Here is a 12715-nt window from a genome sequence, read left to right as displayed (position 1 = left end):
CAGAATTTTATTTAAGAGTGAAGAGAGAAAGCTGAGCTATTTCTGACCTTTTGTAAATGGAGTTTAAAATCGAGTTAATCTCCAGAGGTTTTAGCTGAATGCACAGAGTTTTCCTGAAAAACCCTGGGCTGAACCAAATAAACTGTGCCTCCCTCCGACTTGCTTGGTGGACAGAGAGATCATTTTGTACTTGGTAAAGACAAACAAAACACATCTCACAGGCACAGAGGCACTGCCTTTTCCACCACAGCCTGAAACTGAAGTTGGAACCTGCTGGATAATTGTATCAGGGTTCTTCTTTTGGGCACAAGTCTGACCTCACCAGCAGCTGGTCACGTGGGAAGATGGGAGGCTAAAAAGGAGGGCAGTAGACAAGAGAAGGCGGAGGGCTAGCAGTGGAAACTAGCTCAGTGTGTCTATCCTTTCTGGATCAGTGAGAGAGGAGGGAGCATTACACTTTGCAATACACCTCTTCATTTAATATTTATTTAATACTGCCTTTTAAAGATGAAATGCTTTGTTTTGCAGGGAAGCACACAGATTGATGAGTGCTAGCCACTATTCAGCTTTATTAGTGTCAGCATTCTACCATCCTTGTAGATTTCTGTAGTAGTCGGGGTTCTCTAGAGGAACAGAATTGCTAGAATAAATGAATGAATCTGTCTGTCTGTCTGTCTGTATGTATGTATGTAGAAGTGGGATTTATTAGAAGGCTTATAGGCTAGGGTCCAGCTAGTCCGACAATGGCTCTCTACCAACGGAAAGTCTGAAAATCCAGTAATTGTCCAGTCCATGGCACTGGATCTCAGCTGGTCTTCAGCACATGCCAGTCCCTGTCCCCGTCCTCCCCCCCCCAAAAAAAAGTTTCTAATGCGAGTGAAGGAATGGGCTTGCCAGCAAGAGAGAGGGCAAGCAGGCAAAGAGCAGAAGCTTCCTTCCATGTCCTTTATATATGCTGCCACCAGAAGGTGTGGCCCAGATTTAAGGTGGGTCTTCTCACCTCAAAAAATACAGATTAAAGGTGGGTCTTCCCACTTCAAATGATTTAATTAAGAAAACTCCCTCAGGGAGATATGATGGGGGGAAGAGAGAGAAACCACTGCTAGGGAAGTTGCCAGGAATCCCCAAGAATGTCCCCAGCTTGGACTACTAGCAATAGTGGAGAGGGTACTTGAACTGAACTGGCTTGCCCCAGAGATCAGACCATGAATACCCTAACTGTCATTACAGAGCTTTTCTCCAATGACTGATGGAGGAAGATGCAGAGATCCACAGCCAAACACCAAGCAGAGCTCCAGGAGTTCAGTCAAAGAGAGAGAAGAGGGATTCTATGCGCAAGGGGCATCAGGATCATGATGGGGAAACCTGCAGGAACGACCAAACCAAACTAGTGGGAACTCATGAAAGTTGGATCAATGGCTGTGGAGCCTACATGGGACTGGACTAGATCCTCTGCATGGCGAGACAGTTGTGTAGCTTGATCTGCTTGAGGTGGGGGGCTGGCAGTAGGATCAGAATCCATCCCTAGTGCATGAGCGGGCTTTTTGGAGCTCACTTCCTGTGATGGGACACCTTGTGCAACCTTGAGGCAGGGGGAAAGGCTTGGACTTGCCTCTACTGGATGTGCCTCTCCATGGGAGGCCTTGCCTTCTTGTGGGGGTGGAGCGGGGGATGGGTTGGGAGGGGAAGGCTGGGGGCGCGGAAGGAGGGAAGAGGGGGATCTTTAATTGGTATGTAAAATTAATGGAAATTTTTCTTTCTTTTTTTTTTTTGGTTTTTTGAGACAGGGTTTCTCTGTGTAGTTTTGCGCCTTTCCTGGAACTCACTTGGTAGACCAGGCTGGCCTCGAACTCACAGATCCGCCTGGCTCTGCCTCCCGAGTGCTGGGATTAAAGGTGTGCGCCACCACTGCCTGGAGGAAAATTTTCTTAATAATAAACTAAACTCCCTCAGAGGTGTACCCAGCCTTGTAGGTTTTAGTTAATCCAGATACAGTTAAGTTGACAACCATGAATAGCCATCAGATTCTCTCTGTGCTGATGGAGGCCCAAGCCCAATCTTAGGTGTCATTCCTTAGGTGCTGCTCACCCTTTAGAACACTTACTTGGTTTTGAGACAAGGTCTTCCATTGGCATTGAACTCTCCAGGCAGGCTGTTTCTGGCTAGAGACCTTCAGAGATCCAGCTCTCCACCTTCCAGCACTGGGTTGCTTCCAGCACACCTGTTTGTTTTAAGGAGTTTGGAAATTGAACTCGGGTCATGGCCAGCACTTTACCAATGGAGGCATAACCTCAGCATAGTTTTTAAAGGTTTAAAAATTTTAATTATGTGTATGTGCATATGTCTGTGAGTATGTGCATGTGGAGGCCAGGTCCATCGCAGCCCCTGAAATTAAGAGTTCGAGGCAGCAGAGTGCTGCGTGACACAGGTTCTGGGAACCAAACTTGGATCCTCCACAAGAGCAGTGTGCGCTTGTAAGTATTGCTGAACCATCTTCCTAGTCCAGGTTTCCCTTCTTTTTAAGAAATAATACTTTGAAAATATGAGTAAAGCCTCCTGTGTCTCTTATCCCTGTCTATTCCTCTTGTTGCCAGCGGTAACTACTACACAGACTTAGATTTAGTTTATTCCCATGCATGGTTACATGTGTGAATATCCATAAACAGGATATTAGTGTACATAAAGGAACATTTTATTTGGGAAACACTATGTAGTGTAGTGTCTATAGCTTGCTTCTGGCACTTATTTATTCATTTTAACTGAATCTGTATCTAAATATAGATATGGCACAGATATAGATATCTACCATTCCACTACTCCCTCCTGCGAAGGAGCATCAACAGGCCTGACCTGTTGACAGTCACAGCTGGTTTGATTAAGATGGCTGTGGCTGTTATATGCAGGGGACAGGGTTCACATGAAGTTTTTGAGGAAAGTTCTGATGAGTGATGTGTTATATTGAGGAAATAACACTTGTTGTTGTCACATTGAATGTGGATAGCTAAATCTTCCTGGAGATCCAAGACTGGTATGGAATTCTCAGGCTGTGCTCTCACCTGTGGAAAGTAGAGAACCGAGAAGTGGAAGTCGGACAGACTTCAGCACAGGTGCGTTAGTTAGGCCATGGGGCTGAAGAGATAGCTCAGAAGTAGCTAAGAGTGCTCTGTCATGAGGACCTGAGTCTGGATCCCAGCATCCAGGCTGGATGGCTCACAGATGTCTGTAACTCCAGCTCCAATGCCCTCTTCTGGCTATTGTGTGTGACACACACACACACACACACACACACACACACACACAACCTTTTTAAAGTGCTTCTTTTTTTTTTTTTTTTTTGTTTTTTCGAGACAGGGTTTCTCTGTGTAGCTTTGCACCTTTCCTGGAACTCACTTGGTAGCCCAGGCTGGCCTCGAACTCACAGAGATCCGCCTGGCTCTGCCTCCCGAGTGCTGGGATTAAAGGCGTGTGCCACCACCGCCCGGCTAAAGTGCTTCTTTTAGATAGACCTGTCCTATTTTTGGTGGATATCCATATAAACCTGTGTCCCTTGATGGTTGATCTGCTGACTAGACTTACAAGCAATATCCCCAAATAAGGAAAGATGTAAAGCAAATCAAAAAATCACCTAGAGACCATCTAAGATAAGGTGCTGGCCCCATCTGCTGGAATTGTAGGTCACTTCAGTTAGTAGAGAATTTGGTCTATCCAGGATATTTGGGGTTGAGGTGAACTGACTGGAAACCAGTCTTCTCTATTCATAGCTGTACCTGTAGCTTATAGTGCTTGGCACATAAATGACGAGTAGTAGGTGCTTTTCGCTAGATGAATTAAGTTGTTTGTTTAAACAGATTTACTTTATTTATGTGTATGTATCATCTGTGTGCATGTATGCTCACATGTATATAAGTACTCAGGGAGACAAGAAGATGGTGTCAGATCCCCCAGGAGATGGAGATACAATACAGTCAGTTGTGAGCCCCCTGATGGGGGTGCTAGAAACTGAACTAGGGTCCTCTGCAAGGGCAGTGTCTTAGTCACTGTTCTATTGCAGGGAAGAGACCATGACCATGGCAATTCTTATAAAAAATGCATTTAATTGGGGCTGGCTTACAGTTTCAGAGGTTTAGTCCATTATTACCATGGCAGGGAGCATGGCAGCAGGCATGGCAGGCATGGTGCTGGAGATGTAATCAAAAGCTACATCCAGATATATAGGCAAAGAGAGGTGGGGGAGAGGGAGGGGAAGAGAGAGAGACTGAGCCTGAGCCTGGCATGTGATTTTCAAGCCTCAAAGCCCACCCCCAGTGACACACTTCCTCAAAAAACAAACAAACAAACAAACAAACAAACAAACAAACCCACACCTCTTAATCTTTCCAATCTTCTCAAATAGTGCCACTCCCTGATGACTAAGCATTGAAATATCTGAGCCTATGGTGGCCATTCTTATTCATCCCACCCCTAGCAGCAAATGCTCTTTTTAATAGCTGGACCATGTCTCCAGCCCTCTAGATGAATAAAGTCTTAATGGACACTGAATGAAATATTGAATGAGTTGTTAACCTGGGGGACCTTACAATTCATTGTTTCTTACTTCTCTGTAGATTACTGGATAGGCCCATCGTTGGGTATTTATAACTGAAATGAGAAGGGCTGCCTGTGTCTGCTGCTAGGGAATAAATAAACAATGGTGTGTTCAGCCAGATGTGGTGACACATGCTTGTAATCCATGAGGTACAGGCAGGGGGATCAAGAGTTTGGGGTCACCCTGTGCTAAGTAGTAAGACTGTCAAAAGAAAAGCCTAAGCAGCACACTTACCCAGAAGTGTAGTGCAAAGCTGTAAAAGGAAGGCTCTTTTCTGTGTGTGTATGGCTATATAGCAATAGCTGTGCAAAAAGAAAAAGAGATTGCTGACTTTTGGGAATAAGTAACCACAGAGGATTATCTGGTGTTCAGTCTTGACTGTCCATCCCTAGGAGATACATTCTGAGGGTAAGAACTTCAGCGAAGTCTGAGATGCTTCGTTTGTAGTAATGGGCTTGCTGGGGCTAGAGGGCTGGCATGGTTGCAGAGAGAAGCATTGTTCTTGCAGAGGACCTGGGTTTGGGTCCCAGCATCCGAGTCAGGTGACTCACAATCACCTGTAACTCCAGCTCCAGGGAATCCAAAGCCTCAGGCCTCTGCATGCACCTGTATATGCATGGCATATATACACAGTGTGACACATTTACATATACACATAATTAATAAAAATCTAAAAATACGAAGATCTTGGATTTTTGGATACTGTTATTTTATACCATTACTATAGAACGTATCAGAAAATAATGACCATGTTAGTATCAATAGAAACAAAGATTTTCAGCCAACGACAAAACAAAGTATAAGTAAAACACAAGCCACACTGTAGTCACCCATTTGAATTGGAGCTAGGACTTTGAGTTTATGATTTTTCTCTTTCTAAAACCCATGTTTGTCATTCAGCCCACTGAAGAGGTGTGTGGAGGGATGAGAACACTGATGACTACCACCCTCAGGGCTCAGATGTTGCTCTTCAAAGATCTGTCCCTAAAAGACACCAGACCTCTGGAGAAGACTGAGTCCAGCTGCTGGCTAGTGACATCTTGTGCCAGAAAATGAGGACACTGTTAAAGATTACTGGGATCACACCAGGCATAGAAGTACCCACTGGTCATGGACACACCATGTGAACCCCAAACAATAATGGACATGAGACTTGAATACATTGAATAAATACCCTTGAGCTGTGGAAATACTTTAAAAGGCATTGCCATCACAGGGGTCTGCAAGAGCATCCAGCTCATTACTCGGAAGGGGAAGAAAGAATTATATTAACTTTACTGGATAAGTCAAATTCAAAAGAAAAAAAATCCTTGATATTGGGAATTGAACCTAAGACCTCAAGCATGCTAAGCTAACACTCTTCTACTGATCCCCAGCCCTCAAAGGAAAGTTCTTTGCTTATATCTTTCTTGGGCTATAATTCTGCACAGGCCATTAAACTAAAGCTCACCTACTTAATTTAATGGTTTTGCTATATTTGTTAAGCTGTGCAAGCATTTACCTGTGGTGATATTTTGTGTACGATCTAACAAGTAAGTCTTGCCTGAAGATCAGAGGGCAAAGACAGTCACCAGTTAGCCATAGAGGTCAGGCAGTGGTGGCACACACCTTTAATCCCAGCACTTTGGATCTCATGCCTTGGCTCCCAGTACTTGGGAGGCACACAGGCCTTTAATCCCAGCACAAGGGAGGTTGAGACAGGAAGTGATATGGATGGGCAGAGAAAGGAATGTAAGGCAGGAGGAGACAGGAGCTGTCTTTCCAGCTGAGGATTTTGTAGAGGTAAGAACTAGTGGCTGGCTGCTCTGCTTCTCTGATTTTCAGCATTTACCTCAATATCTGGCTTCGGGTTTTTATTAAGACCAATTAGGATTCTAGAATATTTTCACCCTTAGAAGAAGCTCTGTACATAGAAGCAGTCATTCTCCATTCTCCATCTCTCTAGCCCGAGAAGCCATAATCTCTGTTCTGTCTCCGGATTTTCCTTTTCCAGACCTTTTACATAAGTGAAAGTGAATGACATGTATTCTTTGTGAGTTCCTTTCACCTAGCACAACTTTTTCAAGGTTCCTCCACGTGCTATCAACTCTTTATTCTCTCTCTCTCTCTTTTTTTTTTATTGATGAATAATGACAAAGTTCTTTCTCGAAGAACCTCAGTTAATAAACCCAGGAAGACTGATGGGAAAGTACCACTTTGCAACACCCGAATACAATAACCGATCAGTGAGCTTTAAAATCTGTCTGATTGAAACTGCTAGGTCAAAGAGAAACGTTGATGGGGAAGCGGAAAATAAAGACATCAGACCAATGAGCCCTCAACATGCTGATCAGTCCTGCGTTCTGTAAGTCACCAGAGGCGCAGTGAGCCGTGCACATGGTGTGCCTCCTTTAAAACAATGAGTTGCGCCCGGGCGGTGGCGCAGGCCTAGAGCTAGGTGGATTTCTGTGAGTTTGAAGACAGCTTGGTCTACAGAGCAAGACCCAAGACAGGCAACAAAGCTACACAGAAAAACCCTGTCTCGAACCCCCCACCCCCCCAAAAAAAAGAGTGAGCTGCTGGCTGGCCATGGTTTCCAGACTCTAATCAATCCTCCAGTTTTAGCTTCCCGCTTGGGTATCTGGGAGCTGGAGGAGCGAGCTCCATAGCTGTCTCTGCGTGGCGTGATCTATGGAAAACCGACCCAGTGGCTCTAGCAAGTAAATGGCATAGAACAGAGGGTGGGGCTTGTTTTAGGTTAAGGATGAGGGAAACAATGCAGTTGGGCCAGCGGGATGGTTCAACGGGGAAAGGCACCCATTGTGCTGGTCCGACTACCTGAGTTTGGTCCCTGGGACCCACAGTGGAAGGAGAGAACTGATTCCTGAAAGTTGCCCCTGACTCCTCTGATGGGTAACTGACACACACTAATAATAAATTTAAGAATTTAAAATTATTATTATTAATTTTTTTTTTTGAGAAAGGGTCTCGCTGTGTATCAGCTCTGGCTGTTCTGGAACTCACTTTGTAGACCAAGCTGATCTTGAACTCACAGAGATCCTCCTGCCTCTGTCTCTCCAGTGCTGTGATCAAAGGCGTGTGCCACCACCGCCTGGTTAAAAATTTTAAATTCTTTTTTTTTTTTTTTTAAAGAACAAACTGCAACATGAATATGGGTTCTGATGGAAACAAACTAACAAGAATAAAAAAACTGACGAGACAGTTGAAAAAATCCAAGCATGGGTTTTGGATGATGTTAAGAAATGGCTGCAATTTTGTTAAATGTGATACCGACTTTTCTATTATGTTCAAAAGATGTCTCTGATGATGCACTAAAGTATTCACAGGGGAAATGAATGTGAGTGGTTCCCGCAAACAAAGTTGGTAGAGAGGGATTGGAGGAAATGGCTAGCCTCAGGTAGATGGCTGTGACTACTGTGAAAGATTGAGAAAGCTTTGTTATACTTTCAGGAATCCTTGGAATTTTGCCCAGCACTGTTTTTCTTCTTTTATTATTTATTTATTTATGTTTTTTTCCAGACAGGGTTTCTCTGTGGTGTTTTGGTGCCTGCCCTGGATCTTGATTTGTAGACCAGGCTGGCCTTGAACTCACAGAGATCCTTCTGCCTCCCAAGTGCTGGGATTAAAGGCGTTGCCACCGCCCGGCTTTTTATTCTTTTATTAAATTGACTTTTTAAATTGATTCTTTGGAAATTTCACACCATGCACCCCAATCCCACTCATTTCCCAGTCCCTCTGCATCTGCCCTTCACCCTTGTAGTGTTCCCCCTAAAGGAAAACTAAAAAAGAAATAATAAGATAAGATAAAAATTTTTTTTAAAAAAATGCATTGGGAGCTGCTGTATATCATGCAGTAGACCCTTTTGTCCACACAGCTTTACTTGCAAATATTCATTGTGTAATGTGTTGTTGGTCAGGTTCATGGCCTCTGGTACACCATCAATAATATAAAAAATAAGCCATGTAAAGATGGCAATTACACGTTAGTTAAGTTTTCTAGGTATACATAGATATATTTCAGATAGATAGGTAATCTTCAAACACTTCAAAGACCTACAGAATATGGCATTTAAAATGTTTTAAAAATTTAGACTTTCTGGACAGTGAGACATGTCTGCTCCTGGCAGCGTCGGATTTACTTCAGAGAGGAGGATACTAAAAAAAAAATGACTGAGAGACTCTAGCCCTGTGGGCTGAAGACAGATGCCCCAACTTTACAAGAGGACTTTGGATGACTGTCCAGACTGACAGCTGTCTCTGTCTGCCCTATAAGACTCCCAAAAGTTGCTTGCATCCTTCTCCCATTTCTCAGGTAGTATTACATCCTTCTGAGGTCTTTGATGTGGTTAAAGACTAGATAGTTACAATTTCCTCAGTTATGATAAAAGATGGGTGAGATAGAAAACCTTAGACTCACAAATATAAGATAGATAGGATATCTTCTATAATATTGTAACTGTAATTCTTGCTTGATAATTGTTTTGTTATATGTAATTTTACTATGTTAAAGTTAAAACTTTCCTTTTTGAAAAAGAAGAAAAGGAGAAGTGCTGTGGATATCGCTCTGTATAAATAAAACACTGATTGGCCAGTAGCCAGACAGGAAGTATAGGTGGGACTAGGAGAGGAGAGAGAGGAAAAGGAGAGAAAGGTGGAGGAAAGGGAGACACCAGCTGCCGTTTAGGGAGCATCATGTAGAGGCAACAGGTAAAGCCACCACGGAACATGTGGCAGCATATAGACTAACAAAAAAGGGCTTAGTATAAGAATAAGAACTGGACAATGGTAGGCCTGAGCTAATGGCTGAGCAGTTTAAATAATATAAGAGTTGATGTGTTTATTTTATAAGTAGGCTCTGGGACTGGCGGGGCTTGGTGGGAGCTGGAGAGAAATTCTCCAGCTACAGTGCTAGGCTCAGGGACATCCAGCCACTTTATCTAATGGTTGTAATGTTTGGGATGTCAGGTACTTCCCCATCCCTGGGTGGATCCCTGGGTGGTGTCAGCTTAAGGATTTTCCTGGGTCTGAGTGTTGCCTGCCAGTAAGCCTGTCACAGAAGCTGTGTCTAGGTTCCTAAGCCTGTCACGGCAGCTGTGTGGTCAAGCTGTTCTGGGGCCCCTCCATAGCTCCAGTAGGGCCACAGACCCAGACATGATCCTTGGGAGCAGCTTGGGTCCAGTTGACACCATGGTCTTAGGGGGCAGTGCTGGCCACTCAGATTGGCATGACCTCAGCAGTGGCCATGTCCCTCAGACTTCAACATGGCCACAGGTGATGGCCCACAAGCCGGGCATACTTGTGGCCTTTGGTGGCAATGCGGGCCATGAACACACACACAATGCACATGCATTCATGAAGGCAAACACCCATACACATAAGAATAAAATAAATCTTTAACATCCAAGACTTGTGAAGTCAAGAAGCAATTTTATCTAGAAATATAGCTTGTCAGAAATGTGTACTTTTCTGAGGAAAAAAAGATTTAAACTAACATATTTCCTTTTTTAAATGCTTAGGGTTTATTTTGGTCTTTTTGTCTCTGAAGAGTTCTGGGGTATTTTACTAAAGACAAAGCCTTTCAAAAACAGTACCCCCCCTAAACAAAACCAAAACAAATGTTAGCTATGGAAATGCCAGGCACAGAAAAAGAATAGGGTCAAATATGAATGTGTATTCTCACACAGAAAACTTAACCAAAACTACTTAGAAGACTTTTTTTCCATACCAGGCTCCCCCTTTTTTTTTTTGTTTTCTTGTTTTTTAATCTAAATTTCTTTTTCCCCCCGAGATGTTCTTTTTTTTTTTTTTAATCTTAAATTGCATCATTTATCTCTGTGTGTGACCGGGTATGTGTTAGGATTCTGCCGCCACTCCAGCTGCATGACTGCACATGTGCATCTTACGTCATCTGTGTGCTGTGTGATTGTGCAAATGCACGCAGTGTGGTCACACAATCAGCGCACGCGTGGCGTATCTCCATAAGCCCACCTGCACATGTGCCTGGGAATCTTTAAAAAGCTGGACACACACTCCTCCTCTCTGCTCTCTGTTCTCTCCTGCCCCCACTCTCTCCTCTCTCTGCATGTGCTTCTTCTCCAGGCCTGGTTCTTTTGTCCTTCCCTTCCTCCTAATGAAGCTCTGATACTGGGTTTTGTTGTGCCTCTGACCTTTCCTTGCATGGTAAAAGCACCACATTTAAAGCCAACATTGGTGCTGTGACTGGGACTGGTGAATTTTTCCCTTTCTGATCCCACGCCATTTCCCACGACTATAGCCTGAGGTATATTTCTCGTGCTGGACCCCCGGGGGTTACTCAACTGTGTACCATGATACATTCTCTCTTGATGAAGTTTTGAATGTTGTCTGGACTCCTGGGGAGTCCTCTGGTACGTATGCCCCCCAGCTCTTGACCCTTCCATGACGATGATTCAAGTAACTTGTGCTGATAATTTATGCTGGTCCACAGATTACCTCAGGGATACTTGAGATGGGAGCCTGGGATCCCATTTGTTAAGAGATTTGTTTTGTTAAGGGATTCTTGAACCCCAATATTTCACAGGAATTATCTAACTTCTGCCAGTGAATGGGCAAATGAAAAGTTACCTTATCTCTATGCTTTTACAAAACTAAGCTCTGAACCCTCCCTTTCTGAGTCTTTCTCTCCTGCCCACTTACATTCCTAAATATAAGGAATCTCTGACTCCAAAGAACCTTATCTTATCTGCTCTTCGCTCTGTTCTCTGGTACTGGGCAGGCTGCTAAGTATGGACAGGTGTAGAAGCAGGCTAGGGTGCATGCAAATAAATTTATGATCAGGACCCACATTGGGATCTCAATAATCCAGATGGCTCTCTAGCTAGAGATCAGTTCATAGCCTGCCTCCTGGTGGGTCTTCCTAAAGCTGTCCTCAAACCACCAAACTATCAAAAAAAAAAAAAAGTAATTCAAGACATGGAATAAAATCCATCTCTTGTCTCCCAGAGCTCCCTGACATTAGGGCTAAGACTTAAGCATCTGGAGAGCAAGGCTCCTGACCCCACAGGCAGAAGTTTCAGCTGTGGCATTAATGTGTACCATGGGAGAGATGAGAAAGCCCATGAACAAAACTGCAAAATGTTGGCACACGCTATCCCAGCAGCAGCTGCGTAAGGGCTTCCAGGTCCCTGTTTCAGAAAGCCACTTGGGCTAGTGCGTGCCCTGCTGGGCCATCAATTGAGCCTTGTTCAAAGTCCCACCTAGAGAGATAACTGGTCAGCTGACTGCCCCCATGCACCCAGTGGCATGGGGACATTACACTAAGACCTCCAGCAGACCTTCTAGGCTTGGCCATGGACTTACAGGGAACCCAAGATGCAGCATGGGGTGATCTGTTTCCTTCCTGTTGGACACCAAGCACTTAATCAGTCCTGAGGGAGTTTTGGGGTCCCACCTCTCCTTCTCATTTCCCTATTGTTGGGGTAAGGGGGACAGCCTTACCCACCTCACCAGACTTAATTGTACTTCCAGGGTTACTTAATGGAAAAAGATTTTCCAGCTAAGGTAGGAGCTTACATTTCATTTGCTCCCTCCATGTGCCTTACTCCAGACTGGTCAGCAGCGCTTCTCCTTCTCATATACAGTGACACAGACAAGGCCCTGCTCTCTTTCAAGTACCAGAGGACATCAGGATCCACTGCCTTGTCACCAATTCCAGAAGAATGAGGTCTCACCCCCACAAGCTTTTCTGTTCCTGGTTCCCTCTTCTCTGCTCTCTCCTCCTCCCCCATCTCTTCCTCCTCTGCATGTGCCTCTTCCCAGGCCTGGTTACTCTTTTCTGTCTTTCCCCCCTCCCCCCACCCAATAAAGCTCTGATACTAGGTTTTGTCGTGGCTTGTGACCTTTATGCCTGGTAACCAGCACCGCTTATCATTTTTAAAACAACACTGGTGCTGTGCTGAGACAGGCTCTCCTGGCACTCTGCGTCTGGGGCTCTGCGTCTGGGGCTCTGTGTCTGGGACCCTGTTTATTGGACCTGCAACTACCCACTCAGCTTTTTCCATTTGCCCAGCTGCTGGGACTGCTCTGCACAACACACCCGCTAACCAGATTGAAAATCCACCTGGACAGGTCAGCGAGCTCCAGAACTGGCTT

Source organism: Peromyscus leucopus, chromosome 5, assembly GCF_004664715.2.
Source record: "Peromyscus leucopus breed LL Stock chromosome 5, UCI_PerLeu_2.1, whole genome shotgun sequence".
Lineage (NCBI taxonomy): Eukaryota > Metazoa > Chordata > Mammalia > Rodentia > Cricetidae > Peromyscus > Peromyscus leucopus.
This window is presented reverse-complemented; position numbering follows the sequence as displayed.